The sequence below is a fragment of the Falco naumanni genome, chromosome 16 (genome assembly GCF_017639655.2).
Source record: "Falco naumanni isolate bFalNau1 chromosome 16, bFalNau1.pat, whole genome shotgun sequence".
Taxonomy (NCBI): domain Eukaryota; kingdom Metazoa; phylum Chordata; class Aves; order Falconiformes; family Falconidae; genus Falco; species Falco naumanni.
In genome coordinates this window covers 4,632,669-4,655,733 of record NC_054069.1, presented here as the reverse complement: position 1 = coordinate 4,655,733, position 23,065 = coordinate 4,632,669, and the positions used below count along the sequence as shown (strand labels likewise).

The 23,065-nt window shown below is 52.0% G+C and overlaps 1 protein-coding gene across 1 annotated transcript in view; it reads right to left on the bottom strand.

The window, feature by feature from the left end:
* LOC121098339 (protein CEPU-1) overlaps window positions 1-23,065 on the bottom strand; it is a 352,520-nt gene that overhangs the window by 145,118 nt on the left and 184,337 nt on the right. The window lies entirely within an intron of this gene.

The window sequence follows — 23,065 nt, the reverse complement described above, 5'->3', positions numbered from 1 at the left end:
ATCGCCACGCTCATCACGCAAGAGCTTGCTCTCTCTGCGAGGCTGCTCTTTTGGATGGGCAGAGACCACCTCCTGTGTCAGCAAAACCAAAGGGATTCCAATAACCACAGCCAGTTAACCTTTTAACACAGCGTTCAGGCCCAGATTGCCAGAAGCATCTTAAATCACGAGAGAAAGCGCCTGCCTGCACTGGAAGCACGTGAGGTTGGGGCAGAACGTGACCCGCTGAGCAGCTTCAGCCCTTGCAAAGGCTGAATTTGGCCCACTGTTAGGAGATCATCAGTATTGTTTGAAGATCCCAGGGAATTTAAAGCCAATATCGCCGGCTCCTGCATACTAAAGCCCAGCAGAATCCCTGGTCTATCTCCCCGTCTCCAGCTCTCCCTCTCTTGCATACATACAATGTACATATAAATCAGCCTGTCACAGCTCGTCTCTTTTCTGACAGCTGTAATTGCTTCAGACTATAAAAATATCTATAGACAATAAACACAACGCACGAAAACAGCAAAGAGAAAATGAAATCAAGGTTCCTTTAAATAATTCAGTTGCTCCAGCAGCAGAGGAGCCAGCAACTGAGTCCAGCTGTGAAGGTTCAGCAGCAAGAGAAAGAGAGCTTTGTAGCTTCCTCTGGGGATGAGAGAGTCTTTTTTTCCTTCGTTGGTTTTTGACCACAGCAGAAGAAGAGTCTGCCGTACACAGGCTAAGCTACTTGCAAAGCAGCACCTATCCGAGCACGAAACACAGCCTCTTGCTTTCAGCTTCTTGCCTTTTTTCCTACTTATCTAAGAGTTGTTGGTTGGTTTTATTTTCCCCCCCTTTCTTTCCTTTGCGAGCAACAGGCAGGAGACAAACAGAAGGAGCAAAGCACAGGCACAGTCTAGGTACATATTTATCTCCGTATCTATCTCCTCAACCTCCTTCTTTCCAGCAAGGCTAAAGGCCCCCCTCTCCTGGCAGAGACCACAAACAGGGTAGCACAAGCAGCACAGGCAGGGAAGCACGGGCTGGCATGGCTTGGGATTGCGGTGGGAAGCAAAGCAGCAGCAGGGATGGAGGCAGGGCAAGGGTCTCCCCTGGAGAGATGGCAACTGGAAGGGAGGATGCTGAAACCATGGACCGGGATGGGGTTAGAAGGAGCAAGAGCCCACGGGTTTGCTCTGCAGAGGAGCATCTCTATCAGAGCGATCAGGGAGGGGGAGGCTTGCAGGCAGAGCAGAGAGCAAAACAGCCCCCCCAAAACACCCCCGGGGAAGAACAGTGGCATTTGGCCCAGGCCATCGCTTCCCACAGCCTGCTGAGAGGGACCCCGGCTCCTTCTTACCCAAACACTGCCCCAATCTCGGGCTTTTTAAGCAGAACCAACTCAAGTATCTCATCTGCAGATTTAAGTGGTCCCAAAGGCTGATAACCAGATGCAAAATTGCAGTTAAGGTTCCTCTATCAAGTAAAACAACATGATTGCTGCAATTTTTTCTGCTTTCTCAGAAATATCCAGCATGATTCTAGCATCTATTTTGCTTGTAGCTGCTTGTAGGGATGGTTGATAGATCCTCCCTTACAGCCCGTGACTATATACCTGCCACCTGCAAACCTACATACATACAATACTACGCCTCCCCACACCGAAATATTTCATTCCTGAACAAAAATAAATAAATAAATAAAAAAATTACTTTCAACTAAGTAGGTCATAGCAAGGCAATTTGTACAGCCAGATTTTTCTTTTAATTCCTTTCTTCCTTTTCAGGAAGCTGATAGATGGCAATCTATAACCCCAAAGTGGAAATTTATTTTTAATCTGAAATTGCCAAATATGATCAGAAACATAATTTATGCTCGAACCATTCTTGTTCCTTCAAAATGAAAACATGATTTCATAACCCCAGTCGTGCTATCGCATACCACATTATTCTCCAATAAGCCCAGAGTTGCAAAAAAGTGCTTAATTTTCTTGGCATTAGTCAGGTGAATGACACATGAGTCCGGGGGAGCTTTTCCTGAATAACTACTGAGCCCTCAACGTCTACAACCATTCAGGGCAGACACAAAGGACGTGGTCTCCCTGCTCACCACCCTGACTCATTTATCCCCTCGTTAATGGTGGTGGCCCCAATTAAGAAACAATGATTGAGAGCCTTACTTGGCTGGAGCCATTTTGAGCCCTTCACGCCCCAAAGGCATTCCTGCGCCGAGCTGGAGAAATTGCCTGTTCGGGGAAATTTCTAGGCCAGTTTTCTGAATGCAAGCAGCATCCTCATGGGCACTCAGCCCTCGATCCCTTACACCGAAGGCAGGCAGCGACTACCAGCACCCTCTCCGTGGTGTTTAAAAACAACACAGGAGACCCCATCAATCCCCGCTAAAGATGCTGTTAATATTTAACCGGCATTTATAGAAACTTCCAGTAACCGTCCTATTAAATTGGAATGAAATGTGCTTTGGGGAGCCTTTCCCTAAAGCCACGCTGAGATCCGCTGCCCTGCCTCCGCTTTGCCGTGAAAAGAAACAATTTTTTTGCCCTTTAAAAAGCTGTTGGGCTCAGGTTTGTCGCTTGCTCTCTTGCTCAGGGGCTTGGGATTTTCAAGCATGAGTTAACTCCTTCCAGAGCATCCCCAGCTGAGCTGCACTGCCTCGCGCTCGCTGCAGCCAAGGAGCTGGAGGGCCAGCTGCCCTGCAAAAGCCCGTCCCAAGCTGGTGCTGCAAAGCCAAAGCCAGCAAAGGATTTACCTCCCTGCAGCGTCTCAAGAGGTAACCCAGAAGGAAGCCCCAGGGGAAAAGGAAAGCCGCCTTGCTAGCTGCCAAAACACACCATCTAGCACTGCCACCCCTACCGCACGCAGGGATACAGGACAGCATCCTTGAGGATGCTCTGATGCACGTTACAGATGGGCCAGGCAGTGCTGCAGCTTGGACACCAGCTCTACTGGGGGAGGCACAGCAGTCCCCAAGGCCCAGCTTTTCCTTTGGGATTATGCTTTTCTCCCACGGTTCTTGGCGTTTGAGCCTTTTACAACAGCCCAGCCAACACAGCGTGCATATTTATGAAGTGGCATTTCTGTACATCCAGTCTTAAGATTAAACATCTATATGTGGAGTTTAAAAGAAATCATCGAGGGGATACTGTGCCACGTTGGCACGATGAGTTATGAACCGAGATTGATCCAGGGTACAAATCAATATTGGTTTTCCATAAATCTGTTTCTTGTTGAATTGTTGTGAGGTTACGTCGCTATATTAACGCCCCAAAAGGCATCCTATATGCTCGCTCCGCATGAATCAGGTGCCAGAGACAGCTGATGACATGGGCTAAAACCATCCCATTAGCCGTCTAATAGCGTTTTATAAGCGTATGACATTAACCCAGCGCTCTACAACTCAATCCACTCTGCGCTTTAACAGGAGTAAGTGCACACGGGAAGAGCGAAAAAGCTGAATAAGCTAAAAAACGAAGCCAGCCCCTCCTCAGGTCCCAGCGCAGACCTTTGGGAGCTCCAGCACAGCTCTCTTAAATCTAAAACCACGAGCTTCTGCCCACAGTTTGGGGCCATTTGTGAGCTCTGCCCTACATAACCCTTTAGAGAAGCAGCTCCAAGAGTTGCTGTGCCTGCTCCTGGGACGGCTGCAAATAAGACATGCCAAGCCAAGCCTTCCCCAGCCCATCTGGATATCAACACACACATCCTGAACTCCAAGGAGAAGCAAGAAGGTAAATGTCCCTGGCTGATGCTCGCCCACCACTGCACTCACCCTCCCTCCACCTCATTTTCCCCAGCCAAGCCCTTTCCTACCAGAAAACCACTTGGCCCATGCAAACCAGATGAGGCAGGTACCAGGAAAGGAGCAAATATCTTGTTTTAGACCACGATGATCGATAAAAAGCAGATATTAAGAGCAGAGCCCCTGCACTCCCTCTTTTGAAACCACTGAGCACGCTCAGCAGCTCTCAGCAAAACCCCAACCCACTGCCAGGTGTTTGGCATCTTTGAAAATCAGATTCTCCTGGAGACACTGATTTGCCTTTTGCCTGCAGCTGCTTTTGGACCTCGCTCAGTCACCTTCAAAAAGAGGATGGGGAGGTGCAAGCTTTGCTTTTCTAGACTCCCAACCAGCCACAGCCAAAAAGGGGCTGCTTCTTGGGTACCCCAACCCTGAACACCTGCACCTTTGCAGGGCCCATCTTTTGCCAACCTGATTTTCCAAGGCACCGAGGTGGCCAAATTGCTTGAGCGCTCCTCAGGAACAAAAGCTGGGCGTGCTGCTCTCTGCCTGTATCCATTTTAGCTTTGCCACTAGTCCTCTGACCCTCACGGTGCTAGGCATCCAAGAATAATATTAATAATAGTCATGCCATTAAGCAAGATGCTTGGTTTGAATCTGAAGATTTTGAGAAATGATCTCATAAATTTAATTCCCGGGGTACCATCTTTGAGCGTTAGCAGGCACAGTCGCTTCTGAATTCTGGGAAATGAGCATAATTACATGGAGATCGACAAGGCACAAATGCCAAGAATTCTGTTAACCTTTAATACTGCAAAAAAACTCTCCCCTTGTAATTATCTCTTTCCTTTGTCTTAAATGTTACTGATGAATATTTAGTGGGATAAGCAAATAAAAGGAGGCTGAGGGGCGCAAGGAAGTGTAGCCCTCCGTGGAGCAAGTCTGCAAACCTGACAGCATCGCTGTGGGTCAGGGCTGGGGGCAGGCTGGGACCCCAGGTCACAAAAACCGCCACCTGGGGCAATGACACCCCCGGTGGTGACACTGCAGAGCCAGTGGAGGGTAATTGGAGTGACACCAAAATCTGAATTAATTCCCAGCACTGCTGCTTCACCCAGATCCGTGGCACGGGCACGGGATGATCCTGTGGCCCCCAGTGGGACAGTTTCATGTGCCCTTTCTCCAAACTGAACTTTGTCTTGGAATAAAACTTCCTGGGTAAAAAACACATCACCTTTCAAACATATCCTCCCTAGGGTTGCAAATGGCACTGCCCTCTTGCTGCACATTGAGTCTGATGGAAAGAAGATTTTCTCCCGGCGTGAACTGCATTAATATCTGTCACCACTCTGGCATTTCTGCCTATAATGATGAAAAATATGTGCAGAGAATGCGGGGTGCTCTCAGCATCGCCTCCCTCCCCATGAAGTGAAATTAGAAGCAGCTGCTCCTGCTCCCATCCTCTTCACAGCCCCACAGCATTATCTCTGGAAGCTTATTATTTGGGAGATGGTGTGGGGATAAGGGAGACTCACGACCTATCCATATTCAAAATGTGCCTTGCTGCAGATGGGGGCTCAGCTCTCCCCTCCCCTGAGCTGGAGACCAGTGTAAAGGTCACTCTCCTCTTTTAATGTCGCGTCAGACCGACTGCTGCGTGAACAAGGAAAAGAAAAAGGCACATCTCCCCCGTCGGATGGAGAAAACCCATCTCCATCCTGGGAAGAGCGTGCCAACACGAGGTGGCCAGGCTGTAACCACCTGCAACGTGCCAAACGCTTTCGGACCACCGTCTGGCAGCCCTGGAGAAGGGGGAAGGAGCTTTCTCCTGGCTTTGAAGATGTTGCTTTTAAACTCATCCCAACCAGCAGACGGACCCACTGGTTGGGATGAGCGAGGAGGCAGCAAATCCCATGCCATGGAGGAGGGGGATTGCAGCACACCCCCGCGCTCGCCCCAAAATGCTGCAGGCAGCAGTGGGGAAAAGAGGATACAACGTGCCAGCCCCAGATCCGAACACATCCCGAATTAACTGGCACTCCTGGGCCACCGAGTTTGCGAGCTGGTTCACCGCGGTGCCACCGGAGATGTCGGGTGTTGTGGGAGACTGGAGCAGCCTGCGGAGCAAACTTGCCCTCCAGCCCCAAAGCAAGACCTTTACAGGCTCCCTCCTCCCTCGCTCCAGGAGGAACGAAGCCAAAACCGTATTTATTCACAGAGGACCGGGGAGGAAAATGAAATGGAAGAGGTTGGCTCGCTAACTACAACACCTACCCCTCCCAAGAGAGGTCTGAGGAACTGGCTTTGCAGCCGCCGGGAGGAGGAACGCGTGTCAAAGCCCAGAGGCAGGGCTGCTAACGGCAGCGAGGGCTCCAGACTGCCCCGAGACAGGCAACCCCACAACCAGCTCGGACCCGGGCTGCCAGCAGCCCCAGCCACCCCCTCCCACCCACCCCCCGGCTACTTCTGACCCCAAGACATGGCAGATGTTTGTTCTCCTCCTTCCCCTTCTCTCTGCCTGCCTTCAACAGGAGCAAGCTTTCTAGTCTCTGAGCTGCTTTTATGCCCCTTTAAAAGGTTATAAAAGCTGTCTTTATATTCCAATAAAGGGATATAAAAACAACCTTTTTTGCAGTTCAATAAATGTGGTTAACTTTTCCCCCCATTAATACTTTCTGCCTCGGTGCTGCGCGCATGCGTGGGCTGCTGCGGGGCATGGAAGAGGACGCAGCTTTGGGCATCGCACCCCGACGCAGGAGACGGCGAAGCATCCCGAGGGAGAGGGACCAAGAGGTTGAGCTCAGGTCAGGCCTGAGGCAGGTCTGGTGCCAAGCAGAGACGGGCACCATGACCTGAGCTGCTGCCCAAAAAGGGGAGAGACGAGGCTATAGCGAGAAACCAGTCACCAGGTAACTTGTGCCGGTGCGTTCACTCCAAAGAAAAGGCCTCCTGAAAGCTGGCTTGGGCCCAAGAAAGGGCTCCGCTGTGGCACGACAAAAATTCAAAGTCCAAGCGACAGACTAGATACATCAAGGGGTGAGCAGCTGCCCAGCCGGGTTTTGTCTCTGCTGGTGAAGTCCCCTTGAACACAAGCGATGACGAACTGCAGCCATCCTGGGCAGCATCCTTGTGCCAACTTAGCTAGCAAGCCACAGCATCCCGGACCGTGCCACCTCTCCTCCTGGGTGACCAGGGACAGGTCGCTTCACTGCTGCTGGCGAGCCCCTGTCCTTTGCAACACCCATTTAGACCCTACAGACCGTGGGTCAGGATCCATCCCGTTCACGGCATCGGTGCCACACTTCGTGTGACGGGACCCCGCTCCCATAATTATTATTTACTGTTTGTGCAGCCATCCTGTGGCTTGCTATCAGTCTTCCTCAAAAGCATCTCTTTCCTTGGAAGAGGATCTAAACCCATCCTGCCGCCCGTCCAACAGCCTCTCCGGGCATTAAAACAAGGAGGTTTATTATTTTTTGTGACAGCCTGTTCTGCAAGGTGAACACAACTCGTATGAATCAAACCAACTTGGATTTCATACATCATTCCCCAGCACCACCAACACGAAGGGCAGGAGGGGGTTCAGCTGCCGAATACGGTGCAGAGGAGCGTGTTTATCGGCGGTGATCTATTAGTGATCAGGAGGCTGCGGGGCGCTGGGACCGCGGCTGCTGCCTCGGCGCTGCCGGAGGGAGAGGAGAGGGGGGAGATGCGAGTCCGTAAATAAGGCAGCTATCAGGAGTCAAAACTGGAGCCCAGCACCAAGGTGGGGAGAGCTCTGCCAGTCTGTGCCCTTGCTCCCTGCCCTGATTGATCCCCTCCCTGCCCCTCCACATCTACCGTGGGATGGGGACCGACCCCAGCGGGGCAGGAGCAGGGCAGACCATCCTGCACGCGTTTGCCGAGATGCTCCTTGCCCCAGCTCACTCCCTCACACCCCAGCAGGCAGGCTGAGCCCTCCCTGCCACTGCCGGCTAATTAGCCTAGCTAATTACCATTACCGGCCTCCTTTTTTGCAGGCTGCAGGAGAACAAGGAGGGCAAAGGGAGAAGGTGAGCATCCGGGGCTGCCTGGGGAATTTGGACGTGTTTACAGTCCCTGGCACGAGAAAATCCATACTCATCTTGGCTGCGGGAGGCAGGGCTGCCCTCCCATGCTCCTATTAGCAATTTCCAATCATCTTTTATTAGGCCTTCATTGATTTGCTGCTCATTTCGGCGGGTATGAAGGCTTAAAAGCCTCGACCCGGTCTCAGCTGAGGAATCCAGGCACGGAGCCGATGGATGGTGCCGGCAGGAGAGCGGAGCTGGGATGCCGACACGGGTCTGGTGTGCCACCAGCAGAGCTGCCACGTCAAAGCAGCCCTGCACGTCCTGCTGCGTCTTTTCCGCAGCCGGGCAGCATCTGTGGAAGAGGGACCAAGGGCAGGAGGGGCTGGGGGCTCCTCCTGGTCTTTATTTAGGGGGCTGCTTCCATGCTGGGGAGGGGGACTTTTTCCAGCAGAGATTTCCAGAGCCCCATCCCTGCCTGCTGGGAGAGGTTGTCCAGATCCCACGCTCCAAAGCCCAGCCTTGTGGGCAGCTCAGGGCCAGTTACTACCCCCACCGGGAGAAACAGACTCCAAATGCTGCACTTCTGTTTCCAAGCCAACATTTCCAAGTAGCTTGTGAAACACAAATTCTGTTAGAAATCATCTGAATATTTTGTTCTGATAATGCTATAACACCAGCATACACATTAGCACATACACCACATGGAAAGGAGTATTTGAATATCAAAACAAAGTGAATTTACAAGGTTGTTTCTTTTTTTTTTTTTTTTTTTTTTTTTTTTCCCCTCCTGGCAAAGGCATCACTGCAAGTTATCAGTTCCCAACTGTTTGCACCATAACTTTTCCATACATGTCCCTGCTGTCGTCAAACCTGCTGCTCTCTGCACCCCGTGTCCTCAGATAACCCGAGATGTGCAAACACGGGTACAAAAGGACCTCACAGCCTCCGGGGAGGAGACCCCAGGGGAGCAAGCAGAGTGGCAGCTCTTGGAACCCTGCAGAGGAGATAGTGGGAGATGCAAACCTCCATCTGTTGGAGCCTCAGACATATCATCCTGCACGCAGCAGCACCCACCTCATCCCAGCACAGCACCCACCTCACCCCAGCACAGCACCACCGCCCCTATCAGAAGAACAGGGAGGGGGGACGCACTAAAAGCCACAACTTTGTTGCCTTTAGACTTAACTATATTTTTTTAAAAAAAATAACATGTCCCTGCATTCAGAGAGCGAGAGCCACTCTCTAAAACACCCCAGGAAATATTAAAATGGGAGAGCTGATTCAGAGGAGAGCAGTTCACAAATGCCTGCGGTGAGGTGGATGAAAGCCAAGGGCTGCAAGCCTTGGATGTGCCTCACTTCAGACGGTGTGGGAGAAAATACAGACACTCTTAAAACTCTGCCCCAGATCTGCCAGAAACTTCAACTGTGCTTTGAACCAGGCAACTGAATTATCTCCCCGGGAAGCGGCCGCCTCTGGGCAGCGATCGGGAGGTGATGGGGAAGCGCAGCCCGGCCCTCGCTGGTGCTGGTCACAGCGGGGTCCAGCGCTTGCCCGGCGGGCAGTGGTGGAGGTGATGCGGTGGGAGTGATGTTCACCAGGCCAGGTGATGCTGGGGCTGCGGTACCACGTCCCCTGCAAGGGATGGGTCAAGGAGAGCGCGGGCTCTCCTGGTGTTGCCCTGCGTGGGGATGCAGTGGTGAGCCTGGTGCTGTCACTGGGTAAAGTTTGCCACCAGCAAACAAGGCTTTGATTCTAAGCACACAGCCCTGACGCCAGTGCCGTGCACGTAACGAGCAAACTGGGACAGATGCAGAGGGCCTGAAAGCAGTAGCTCCTCCGCTTTGAGTCCAACCTCCTGTTACTTAAGGATCCTCCGTCCATTCTATCCCCTCTTGCTTTGTTTTTATTTTCTGTATACCTCCGGGCAGCCAGGGAAGAGGACAGGGAGATGAAACCTGGAATACCATGAGACACGAAGCCCTAGAGTGAGCACCTTGTCTGATCCCCCCATTCTCTCCCCATCAGCGGACACTGGTGCCTCACACCAAAGATGCAAGGACTTTTGTCCCACGCTGAAATTGGGCTGCCACAGCCCTTGCTGGCACCCGCCGTGCGTTTTGACTGGCATCAGAGCACGGCTAGCAAATGAAGCGGGCCAAACTTCTCCCTGGCGTAGCTTAATTAGAGTCAATGATGTTACACCAGGGAGGAACCTGGCCCACTGTCCTTAGCTGGAGTCCACAGCAAGTCCAGCTGGCAACTTGCAGGCAGCTCAGAGGCGGCAGGAAGGATCCCTGGCACCGGCAGAGGCGCTGGGAACTGTATTCGGCATTTGCGAGTGGGAGACAGACTCAATAAACACAGCACTAAGTAAACCAGATCCGTAATAAATAACAACAACCAGCGTTTCACCTCTTCCAAATGCTACAGAGAACCGGACCAAATTGTCCTCCCAGCTCCCGTGAGCGGTGGGGACATTTCATTAGCCCTATTACACTGACAGGGAAAGAGTCACTGGGAGCTTAATAATAATAAAAATCCATTATGTTACAGCGCTTGTCATCTGTGTATCTCAACTAGCTCCAAAAAGGCAGGGAAACGGCAACGCGTGTTTTAATGGAGTGGGGTGGGGTGGGGGGTGGAGACACACAAACGGGTTAGCAATTAGCTTCAGGTCGCTCATCAAGCCAGCCCTGAAGTTTGCCGAGCGGTGCCACGAAGCCATGTCCAGGCTGGGATAATGGGCAAAAAGTCACAAGGCAGGATGGATCGGGCAAGCTGCTGTTTCCCAGCCTTTTGTCAAAGGAGGTTTGTGCCTGGATGGAGGAATCTGCTACAGCTCGGCACGCTCTGCCCAGCCAAACCCGTGCCAACAGACCCAGGGGAAGTCCCACCAAAACTTTAACGCGGTTATATACTCACAGCACGAGGGGTGCAATTAGCCGGCAATCGCGCTATGATTACACAGTAGCGACGCTTCCCACACCTGTAATTTCCACTACACTCGTACAACTCCAAGGCTAGCTCCGTGGCTGCAAATTAATTAGAGTGTAAGTGCAAAATCAGGGATGCTGCTGAACGTTAAGAACACACAGCCATGGCGACCAAGAAGCCAAAGCCACAATTGCGGAGATGTAGGTAACCTTCCAGCTGAAACGTAGAGAAATTCCAGTTATAGCGACTAGTGGGTGGTGATGAGGTTATTCAAAAGCCTTACCACAGTGAAATCAACACTGTATTTGTAAGGTAATTACAGCCCCGCTATTATGTGCTACAGCCCTTACATTTCATGCCTAATCCCATAAGGTAGATTCAGAGGGATAAAAGACAGCAGCAAAAGACACCTGGCTGTTGCAAGAAGGAAGGACAGGCACAGATTGACAGCGGCAGCAAAAGGAGAGGAGGTAGGAATGGAAATGCTCCAGGCATCTGGCGACATCGCCAACACCCAGACCACCCCGCAGGGTGCCGACCCTCCGATGCTCCAGGGATTCAGACCAGTTAAGGGGGAAGAGCTGGGCTCGGTTGGCTGGGATCTATCAAGTACGTATAAGCATTCATCAAAAGCCAATCTGCTTTTGAAAAGCAGAAAAAGAGGTTACTTCGGATTAATTTTTCACTTCAGAAGCTTTATGGGCGAGTTCTGAAACTGTCAGGTCAAGATGCTTCAATATTTTCTGAATGAAAAGCTCAAGTACTGCCTCAAAACGCCTCTCTGTTTGGATTGTCAGGTAATTTGTACGCAAACATTTAAATTAAAAATTTATGTTGGCTCATCATTTTTTGGGGGGGGGGAGGGAGGAGAATTTGCAGTGTTTTTTTATTTCTCAGCTTCTGAAATTTTGAGTCTTCATAGCCATGGAACAGGGAGGGCGGCAGGGAGGAAACCTAAAAGCCCTTTGCAGAGAGAGACCAGCCAGCCCTGGCTGAAGGGACGAGTTTGTCCCAATGGCCCCTGCCCCGTGTCACATCTGAGCATGCTGTAGTCCTTAGGGAATTTTTCCTGGCAGCACTGTGCATCCTCCGATGCAAGGACGGAGGGATGAGCCATCTGCTAAGCACATGAAGCCACCCGGAACAGGGGACCGGCTCGGGCAACTCGCTTGGAAGAAGCAGCCCCTCAACATCCCAACCCTGAGCCACCTTTTCCGAAACCGGCAGAGTTTTCTGGATGCTGTCATGGTTTGCTGCCATGGGATTTCTGCCCGTCTGAGCTCAACCTGCCCACTTCCAGGGCTCGCTTACACCCAGCCCAGCACAGGGCTCCTCCTCCACCAAGCTGGGTAAATATTCAGCTGATTAACTTCCACCCAGCTCTGCCAGGTCCCATTTGGACCTCCCATGCTGCTTATTTAAAACTAACTCAGGTTATTCGATGCAGCCCCATCCCAGCTGGGCAGACAGACCTGACGTGACTTCCAGGTCTCCTACTGCTCCGTTATCTCCCCCTGATCTTATTTGCTTGCAGCTATTTGCATTCATATTTCCACTTGCTCAGGAGGCAGTGGATGGGAAGATGCGGGCACAGGAGGGGACGTGCGGTACCGTATCCGTGGAGGAATTCAGCGAGCTCTCCCAATAACCCATCTCTTTCTGTTGCACAGCACGTCACTGCCACGAGAGACTCTTCCCCCCAGCGCTCCAAAAACATTTATACAGAGCAAATGTGTGGGCATGAAAATACAATCAGATGGGACACAAACGGAGATTTCCCTGCTTTTTTTCTGGGTTTTGTTGGGTCAACTCCCCACCATACATAGGCACGCTTCTTTTTATTTGTTTTAAGCCTAGCTGGGTCAAATTCTTTATCATCTGCTTCTGCAGAAGCCGTGCCGAATTTGTGGAGCATCATCGCAATTACAGAGGAGGACAAATCTTTGCGGGAAACAACTCATGGAATTGCATCCACGTGGAGTGGCTCTAGCCCCTCTGGGTGCAGTTTCACCCAGTGAAACCCATCCTTTCCAAGGTGTGAGCATGCCTGCCGTGGGAAATAAGGGCTGAGCTGCTGCAGGAATGGCTTCCCCATCTCCATTAGGGGCTCAGCTAAGCCATGAAGCCTGAAAGTTGATTATATCTTTCATTAGGAATGACTGAATGATGTTTTTAAACTGGAAAATGAACTCGCGGTTAAGAGGAAACACTTTCTTGGCGAGGCCGTAGGGTATGCTTCCCCATGGAATAGATGCAGTTGTGAGAGTCAAAATTAAATTGATATTGGAAAATTTCCTGAGGGGGGAAAAAAAAAAGTCATACACTGCCTGCAGAAACAGCATCTCACAGAGAGCTGACTAGAAAATGGAAATCCACTGAAACTCATATATATATATATATATATATATATATATAATGAAAAAGAAAAATATCCCCTAACTTCCCCTCTCCGCAGAAATTCCCAAAAAGTTAAATTTCCATGGAATGGATTATTTTTTTTGCCCCTTGGAAGTACCATTTCAGCTAATGCAAGAAGGACATTTCAGCTACCTCCCAGCTCCTAGAAGAGCCATCTGGGTTTCACAAACTCACTTTAGAAGGGACACAACGTGGCAAGTTGCCTTCCAGGTGGGCTTGGCAGGGGAGGTTCCCCCCCCTGCCTCCCAGCAGGTCTCCCTGGCCAGCAAGGATGACTCCTCCTGGCTTAGCCATCAGCTAGCCAAACCACTGAGCTCCTTCCAGGCAACCAGCCATCACCTAGATTTAGATTTTCCCGATGGAAATTCAATTTCTCTGGAAAAAAATGGAAATTGTCCCAGGAAACAGCGTAGGTTTTTGCAAGGAAGGGACTTTCTGGAGGGCAACATGCTTCGATGGAAGATTCTCAGCCAGAGTTTCAAAGGTGGATTTCTCCATCCTTACTCGCCGTGCCCTGATGTGCATCTGGGAATGGGCAAATGGGTGCAAAGTGAAAAGCTGTGGATGCGAAAGCAGAGAGCACGCTGCCCATGTGGAGACATGAAAACCTCTTGTGCATCGGCCTCCCTGCCTACCTCCAACCTGACAAAGGCACCGGGAGCTGGCATGTTGCAATTTGCATTTGCAGGGAGAGCAGGGACCGCTCCAGATGCATTCACAAGGGGACCCTTCAGATCAGATTAACAAAAAGCCGTCGATGGCGACAGTTCCTCTGCTGCGCCGTCACCTGCTAACAATTTACTGTAACAGCCTCTGAAAAGGGACAGGCATTCCTTTGGTGTTTATGCACCACTCAGTCCCAGGAAAGGTGGAGGCTCCTTGGGGAGCGCAGCCTCAGGGCATGCTGGAGGGATGCTGCCAGCACCCATTTGCCCGCAACCTGGGGCATCGCTCCTGGACACGCTGTTCATCCTACCCGGCCAGCACAGGGACACAGCCATCCAGCCTTGGCACTGCGTCAGATACCATCTCTCCCTTGCCTATCACTGATTTTCTTAAATAAAAGCATCCAGCGTGACCGGCTCCCCTCCAGGGACGAGTCAAAGCTCCCCAGCTCCTTTCCAGCCCTGCAGTACAGGGCCACCCCTCCATCACCACAACTCAAATCAGCACAGCACCGCATCCCATAAAAACCCTCCCTTGGAGCATCTCCCTACCTCCCCTGCTCCGAGTTAGACCCACACACACACCTTTCATTTTGACATCTAAAATAAAAACAGTCATAATGAAGATGGGCTGGTTTTATTAGCCTACAGGTTCCAGCTGTATGTCCGCGCTTTTTTCTGCAACGCTAGCATCTTGGAGCTGCTGCTAAATGAAAGCCCAGATTCCAGCGCAATCGCATGATGCCAGCAACATTAAGAAAAACATCAACTCTGATGAGACCTACGAGACCTGCAGTAAAAGCTGGTAGTGCTGCGCGCATCTGCTGCCAGCAGCATCCTCTGCACCTTCGGCAGCTGATTCCTGCTCTCCAGGCTGGTATCAAAAGGGGTCACGGCACCATCGGGGAGCCCCACGCCGCCCACTGATTTAATAGCACCATGGCCAAATCAGCCCTCGGAGGATGCAGGCTCCAAAGACATGCTCCCAAAGGCGGCTTGTGCAAATCTGCAAGGCAGCGGGGCCGAAGTGAGGTCAAAATCGGTGGCAAAGGGGAGCCAGGACCCCAAGAGTCCAGACTCTGAGAAGGAAATGGATAAAAAGGTGTCATCCCTTTGCAGACAGTGAATTGTTGTTTAAACCTGAGGATCACAGGCTCTCGTCTTAAGGGGAGCAGTCAAGTGAAGACATTTCCTAGCCATTAAGTCAAGCTACAAAGCGCCTGCAGTAAAGCAGGGTAAGTAGAATTTATCATGGCACCATATAGACCGTAGGGCCAGCAGCGAGCCAGCCTGGGTCAACAGGTCGACCTCTTGCATTGTCTAAAGATCCTTCCCTTCATCATCCCCATTAACATCTCGTCTCCTGCACTGCTAGCCGGCGCCTGCGCTCCCTCCCTGGGGACCGTCCCCCCCACTGCCCACTCGCTGGCCTGCGGGGCACTTTCTTAATGGCCAGGCAGAAACACTTTCCCTTCCTTAGTTAGCTCCAGGCCACCGCTCCTTGTCCTACCACCTTTGGAGACCATGAATATTCCCTTTCTTCATTTCCAACCTCGCCTGGAAGGTATTTATAGGCTGTGATCACTTCCCACCTCCTCAGGAGGCTTCTCCTTTGCTAGACTATAATTTAGCATCCGAGCCAGGCAGCCCAGCCTTGTGATGCGCATGCCCGGGGAAGCCACCTCCCTGCTTCCCTGTTTCTCTATTAACTACCAGGGAAGGAGTTTTTATCCTGCCAATGATTTTCTTTTTTTTTTTTTTTTTTTTCTTTTTTTTTCCATCTCAGATCTGTGCAGGACTCATCTTGCTCCTCCCAGGCAGCACCACAGGTTTAAGGTCCTCTTTGGTCATGGTCTTAAATAAAATAACAAATTCTTAGAAAACACATGCAGCCAGGAAAGGAAATGCAGGACAATTGCCTTGCCCCCGTCAGGGGTAGCAATAAATTCCCCAGACCCCTGTGATTCTGAGACCTCAGCCATTCAACTAGTACCAGGCAGGATTTTGTTTGGAATCAAGGACTTTGTTTAGACCAGAACCAGCCAAGCCCAGCGAGACCTGCAGTACAGAGGGATGTTTTCTTGATGGTGGCTGGTTGCAGTTACTCTCATTTCTGCCTTTTTCCTAGCAGAGGTAAGGCAGGAGCAGAGACAGCAGAATAACCAACAAGAAGACAATTCCCAGGACGATTCCTGCCTCGTATCAGAGAAGCCAAAATGCACAGATGAAAACTCTGCAAATGCTTTGCAAGGGAACAGGAGCCCTTTTGAAGAGGGCTGATTTCCCAGCACAAACATTTCATCTAGCCCTGCAAGTTTTTTGCAAAACAGTTTGAGCCCCACAAAAAAAAAAAACAACCCAACAACAACAACAACAAAAATCACGATAACCAATCCCCCAAACTGTCAAAACATTGTGAAGGAGCCTGAAATTCTCTATTTGAAAGGAAGCCATCAGCAGCCAGGCCCAGCAGAGCGGTGGCTGTATAAGAGTCAATCAGGTAAACTGGTGTTTCTGCCTTCTCCGTGCAAAAGCCAAGCGGTTGCAGTGCTCCTTACTTGAGGGACAGCACAGGGTCACCTGCCCTGGGCAGGGAACAAGGTCCCCAGCATCGCCCTGCAAGCACCCCTTCATTTAACAGATGGTCACAGCCCAACCGTGCTGTGCTGGGAGAGAAAGCCTGCAGGTGCAAGGCAGTCCGCTCCAGCCAGCATCCCCCGGTTAACAGCCAGCTTCTCTCCAGCCATTAATCTTCTGGGGACACGGGAAGAAACTATCCTCACCCGCGGCTGGCTTGCTTGTCTTCAGATTGTTTGCTCCAGAAAGGAGGACAGCGTTCGAGGCGACAGACCCTGTCCTCACCCACAGCCCCAACATGCACCCAAAAAATGCCTGATGCCATTGCCCCCCCCAAAAAAAAGCTGAATCCTGCAGCACCCAAATGGGACGAGCTTGATGCCGTGCTGCTTTCTCCTCCCTGCCTGGCTGCTTTCCCCCCTTCTCCCCCTCCCCGCTCAGGACCACAGCCCCTCCTGCTCTCCCCAGGTCCCCGATGCCCACAAAGCCTCCCAGCCAGCCCGCGCAGACGGCTGCCGAGAGCTGGGGGGAGGCTTTGCCGACCACCCCTGTAACATGCGGGGGCAGCGAGGCGGGCAGCCCTCCCTGTGCACGGCCGGGCACGCCAGCGAGCCGTCTCGCCCCGTTTCCTCCTCTCCACCTGGCTGCTCTGCCGGCCCTGCTCCTGCCAAGAGCAGCGAGGCGAGGGGAGCGCCGGATGGATGGGCAGCAACTGTCAGCAGAGCCAGCGTTGCACAGACGCGCCGAACAAGTTCGTAGGGGTGCCTGCCAGCTCTGGACCCCGGGGGTGCTCACAGCTAGTCCTCCCACCCCATCCCCTTGCCCCCAGCTTGCTCAGCAGGAGGCTTCACGCTGTGGTTGGGGCACTGTCCTTGAGGAGCAAGAAAATCACTCACTGGACCACGCTCAGCAGGAGGAACGGGGACGTTACTGCACGATCCTGGCTTGACCAGGCTAAAATCAGGTCGACGCAGCCCCAGACATGCCACCCCTCCTAGAGCCAGCCCAGAGCAGATCGAGTGCAACACAACCTGTCCCCACGCCGGCATGGGTTTTACGTGCAGAACAGGCTGCGGGTGTCCAGAGCAGCGTGCGACCCGCTCTCATGCCCGAACTCTCCAGACTCTGCCCCGAGCTGCTGCCCATCCCATTCCCTCCAGCACCCTCTCTCCGTGTCCGGCAGCACAGGGCTGGGATCCAGCCGTTTTTAAAAGCCAGCTAGGAGGGAGGGATGGAGGGGGCCACCGCTTCTTGACAAAGCCAGAACGCAGCTACGGTGCTTATGGGCTTCCCCTCCCCATACAAGTGCTGAGAAGAGGATTGGTACCCTGGGTGCAGCAGGCTGGGGGCTGATAGGATGCATCAGCTAATTTGCATTAATGGTCCCAGAAAGGCAGGCAGTGCTCTCCAGAGGAGAAAGCACTTGAGCAATAACCTAAATAGATACGCGTTTCCAAGCAAAAAGTCCTTGAGGAAGGAAGAGAGGCCCTACAGTTGTATTTCTCTCCTCACCTGCACCGAAACTTGGCTGGGGATGTTGGAAAGGAGCTGCCTGGGCAGAAAAAAACATTGGATCTGCAGTCTGGGGAGCAGCTCTTGGAAGAAGCCGGACCACGGCTGGACATCCAGCCCCGCTTTCAGAGCCCGCTTGGACAGACTGACGGCAGCCCTGGGAAGAGCCCAACCCCGAGCGCGCTTGGCTCCGTCATCAGCCCAAAGCAAAAAAGTCAGCCCATCTGTGCTGCGACAGGTTGATATAGAGGGCAAAATGCCCAAGTAAAATTCCACAACAGGGCATTAAAAAGATGTAATAAAATATACACGAGTTATTAAATATTGTCATCAAGATGAACCATAAATCAGAGATTTTATGGTTTCTGATTATAAATTCCATTTATTCTGTAAGCGTTTAAAGAAAGAAAAATGGAGACTCAGTAAAGATTTAAGCCCAGCCATGATGCTGCTGATATTTCACTGTTGCTTGTGGATGTCACATCTGTGGGAGCCCAGCAGTGGGTGCACAGAGGTGCCTGGAAGGATCCTCTCTCCGGGTAGCCTGCCACGCCACAAAACTCCCCGGTGTCCTTATGGACACCGCTACAGATGCTCTACACATTTGCAACCTCCCAGACACCGCTTCTCCTCCCCACCTCCCTCCACACCCTGTTTATGAGTTGCAAGATGCAGCTGACTCTTGCCGAGAGAGAAAGCTCGACGTATTTCACGGAAGGGAAGGATGAAAACAGCGAGCATATGTGGGAAATACTACCTTTCCCCCCCTTCAAATGCCAAGAGAAATATCACAGAAAATGCTTTCTTGGAGAGACTCAAGGGTTCAAATAAATCGTGAAGCATCAGTCACCAGTGCTTCCCCTCGCCACCCCAGCAGGATGGCGATGCTTCTCTTGCAGCTGGTATTCCCCCTCCCCCCTCAGCCCTGGGGCAGAGGGAGATGCAGAGGGACCGGGCTGCACCTCTTGCTGTCACTTCGAAATGTCAGGAGAAGCAAACCTTTAAAAGTTCTCTGTGGGAAAACAAGCAAACGGACAGCCTGTGCCCATACCCTTTTGAGGAGGACCTCAGCTCAAGGCAGCCTGAAGCTACTGAAAAACCACTCTGCCCTGGTATTTCACACACAGCAGTACCCAGGAGCCTCGACAGCCCTGCCACATCCAGACGGGCTCACTCCAAAACTAGTATTTCCTCCGTTTAATGCCCGTTCCCACTTTTCAGCATCATGAAACGGCGTTAGACGTTCCTTCTCCGCCCCTAAAACCGGTTGGCTCAGTCCTCAACCTGCATTTTTCAGTGGACACCCTTGCAAAAGCACACGTGTGATGTACAGCTCTGCACAGGCTGTTTCCATTCACCTTAATCCAGCCAGCATCCTACTGCACTTCATTTCCAGAGGGACGAAAGCCCACGGATGCAGAACCATAACCCCAGCAGTTAAACCCCATCCCTTAGATGGGCTGGGTAGAAGGTAGACCACAGGGCAGATCCTGCTTAATTAGGGCTCATAAAACCAGCTCAGAACTGCACCAGAGAGTGGGGCTGATTTGCAGCTGCCTTTAAAAGCAAGCAGGGTTACTGCTTCAGCAGTTTTCCCAGCCGGTTTTATGGACGCAACAATAAAGCAAAAAAAGTTTGCGTGCCGAGAGTTTTAGTGCCGAAGCATCTGATAACGTCACGCCAGCTTATTGCGGGATCGAGGGAAGGAGAGCACTGGGATGGGGAGCAGAGACACGGGCAGGCTGCAGGAGGGAAGCAAAGCCAGCCTTGCTACCACAGAAGCTTCTCAACGGGGAGATAAGACACGCTTAAAATGAGCTTTGCCGTATTTCCAAATAGCCTGTGCGAAGGTTTATTTCCTTCCAGATGAAACAATGATGGGCTGCCAAGCCCGGGAGCTGCCCGCCTGTATTTATCTGCCCATCGGGGAGCAGCTATTCACCGTGACCCTGGCGCTGAAGTGGCCGGGGGTTACAAAGTGCCCCATGGAGGGGACCCCACCGAGCTGGGCTCTGCACCATGCCTTGACTTGCGGAAAAGGCCAGGATATATCATCAACACCTATTAAATAAGGGGTTTTTTTTATATTTTTTTTTTAAATTGCTGGGTAGAAATGCTGCCTCCCCTTCCCAAACTCCTCCCGAGCATCGCAGGCTGCACCTGGTTCACCACCAAACCGGGGCTCTACAACAGCCCCAGGCACAGGTGAGACAATCCAGGCGGGCATTTGGGAAGACGTACTAGCAGATCAGGGAAACAAGGAGAGAAAAAAGCAGCACATGAGGTTTCAGAGACAGCAAAACAATCAGAGGATGAAAAACTCCTTCAATGTCTATACTCAGCCAGGGCAAGTCAATGCTTCCCTCCGTGCTTCACCAGCCACATCTGTCTTTGGGTAAAAATCTGATGAAGCAAGCTTTATGCATGAAAAAGGCCATTATTTTTTTATTAAAAAAAAAAAAAAAAACACAACAAAAAAACAATACAAAAAACAAAACCAGGGCAAGTGTAAGGAAAAAGAGGAACGGAGCGAGACTGATGGGGTCAGAGCACTGTTAGGGATGTCAATACCCATCACTCACCAATAACCTTTCTGTAACTCCTGACCTGGCAGTGGCTGTCGCGAAACCGCAGCAAAATTAAAACAGAAATGAAGCAGCATTAGGTCCCGGCGAGAGGAGGCAGCGGCTGACAGGCAAGGTAAGGCCCTGACGTGGAGACAAGAGGGGGCACGGCGCTGGGTCTGCCAACCTGTGCCGAGGCATCCCCCTGCGCTCCCGGGAAAAGTGCAAGGGATGCAGGATGCGGCGGGCAGGCAGCAGGAAGGGGGAGCGGGTCGGATGCGTGCTGCCTGGCGCAGCGGGGCGTGGGGGAGGAGAGGGCGCGTGGTTCAGCTGACAGCAGCAGGCTGGCGGAGGTGAGCATCCTCCTCGAGGAGAGAGGAAGGACGAGGCTGATGTAGTCCCAACGGCTGAGGCTGGCAGAGGGACAGCAGCTCGCAACAGCCGGTGGGGTTACAACGCAACCACTCTGCTTTAGGAGATTTCTGCTAAGAAAAGGCTATTGCCTCAGGTTCCAGGTGAGGCTGAGGGCCTTCCTGTGGTCCTGTATCCCATCCATCCACATAAGTAGCAAAAAAAGCAGCAAACCTCCCTCTGCAAGGGCTGGAGTTGCTGCACCACTACCCTCCCCTCTCTTCCTGCCCCCTGCTCTCTCTGCAAATTTAAAGCATGTTCCAGATATGGGCTGACCTTTACAGTACACGTGAAAAGGCAAAAGGAGAGTTGGAAATGCACAGAAGGCAAAATAGGCCTTGCAATGGAAAGCAGACCATGCACATCCCAGCTAGCAAACCGGGGGAGAAAGGGGAAGAAGGGTCTCTGGCCTGGGATCAGTCCCAACCAACACCAGATCTTCGTCTCAGTACTATCCTGACCCCAAAAGGCAAGTCCCCAGGGCAGACCCTGAGTGGCTTTAGCCCAAAAGAGCAGGGGATCAGCTTTTCTGCCAAGCGAGGGAAAACCATCACCCTCGCTGCGCTCCCCCAGAGCTTTGAAATGAGTCTAGCAAGGGACAGAGCACCAAGCCCCACCAGAGGGGCTGTCCTGGCTGGGAAGCATCCCTAAGGCTCATTCACAATGATCTTTCAGCTATTTAATCAGTCACAGGTAGAGATAATGAGGAAGGTAGATTCCACAGGTTGGCTTACAGAGCAGACTGTGGCCGGTCGTCTGTGGCCAAGCCTCTCCAGCATCGGCTCACAGAGCATCCTTCTCCCTCCCCGGTACATGGACACCCGCCTTTCTGTTTTACAGTCGCTCCTCCAGCCTGCTGTTGTGAGAAAAGGAGGACAAGTGCACCCCCCCTGTGCCAGCGGTTCTTCACCACACCAAGCACAGCCCTCGCCAAGAAAAAGCACACAGAGGGAAGGCAATCAGCTGAACCGTGGGAGATGCTCTTGCACGCACAAACAGCCGAGAACCTGCTGGGAAGCCGTGGCCATGTGCGCATGGCAAGGACACACGGGCTCCTGGGGTCCACCCTTCCCCGTCACGGCTCTTTCGGCTTTAACTTGGGCCAAGGCGAGGGCTCCTGCGGTTGTGGGCACGACTCTCCCTCCACCTCCCAGCCCGGCAGCGGAGAGCAGGATCAGCTCAGGCTCCTCTCTGCAAGACGTCCAGAAGCTGAGACAGAGCTGATCCATCTTCCCTGCTGAAAGAATGTAAACAACTCAGCTGCAGGCTTGGAGTGCAGGAGAGGACACGCAGTTGGAAATTTTAAGGGCCAATTTACTAGGTAATTTACTAAACACGCTAATAATTGACATTGCAAGCACCATACCGCTGTCCCCAGCTCACGCCTAATACCCGTAGCAAAGCAGGAGAAAACAGCTTTCCCTGTCCTAGCCGCTCCGCAAAGCCTCCTCTGCCAGACACGATCCTGTTTGCCATCTGGGCAGCCTCGCTCCGCTCAATCCCAACCAACACAACAGCAACCCTGGCAAAAACCACGCTCCTGATTAGTATGCATATTTCCACGCACTGATTTCACCTGAGGATCTTTGCAAGGGAAAGGTGTGTTGTAATTACCACCTCTTCCCTAGCTGTAATTAAAGACAAACTGAAGGGAGTTATGCCCAGTCTCTTAGTTTCCCTGGAGCTTTTCCCCGTGCCAAAAAAATATCTCTGCAAGAAAACTCCCAGCAGCTGCCTGGAAAAAGGCAGCAGCTCAGACCGGAGTTGCAACCTGTTTCAGATTATGGGAGTTAGACTCGGCTTCCCATCCACCCAAGAGGAGGGAGATGGTGTCCAGGTATCCCACATCTTTAGCCATCTGCTACATCATCAGGAGGGGAGGAACTGGCCTCCCTGGGAGGAGCACAGATAGCAAGGGTAGACCTGACACCTACAATTTAAGCAACTAAGCCTGAGTGCGGTGAACCTCAGCCTGCGTATTGATCAGTGGTGGCATCTCTGCACCAGTGGAAGCTACACATTCGGCCCCGAGAGATGCTCAGCTAACCATCCCAGGCCACTTAACCCGTGCGCAAATGGGAGGGATGCAGGATGGTTGGTCAAAAACACTGGTTTTGTTGAAATTTAAACTTCCTATGGGAACGTGTCGATTTTGACAAAATCACACTTGTGCTATTATTGGCCACAATTCGCTTTGTTTCCTTTCCAG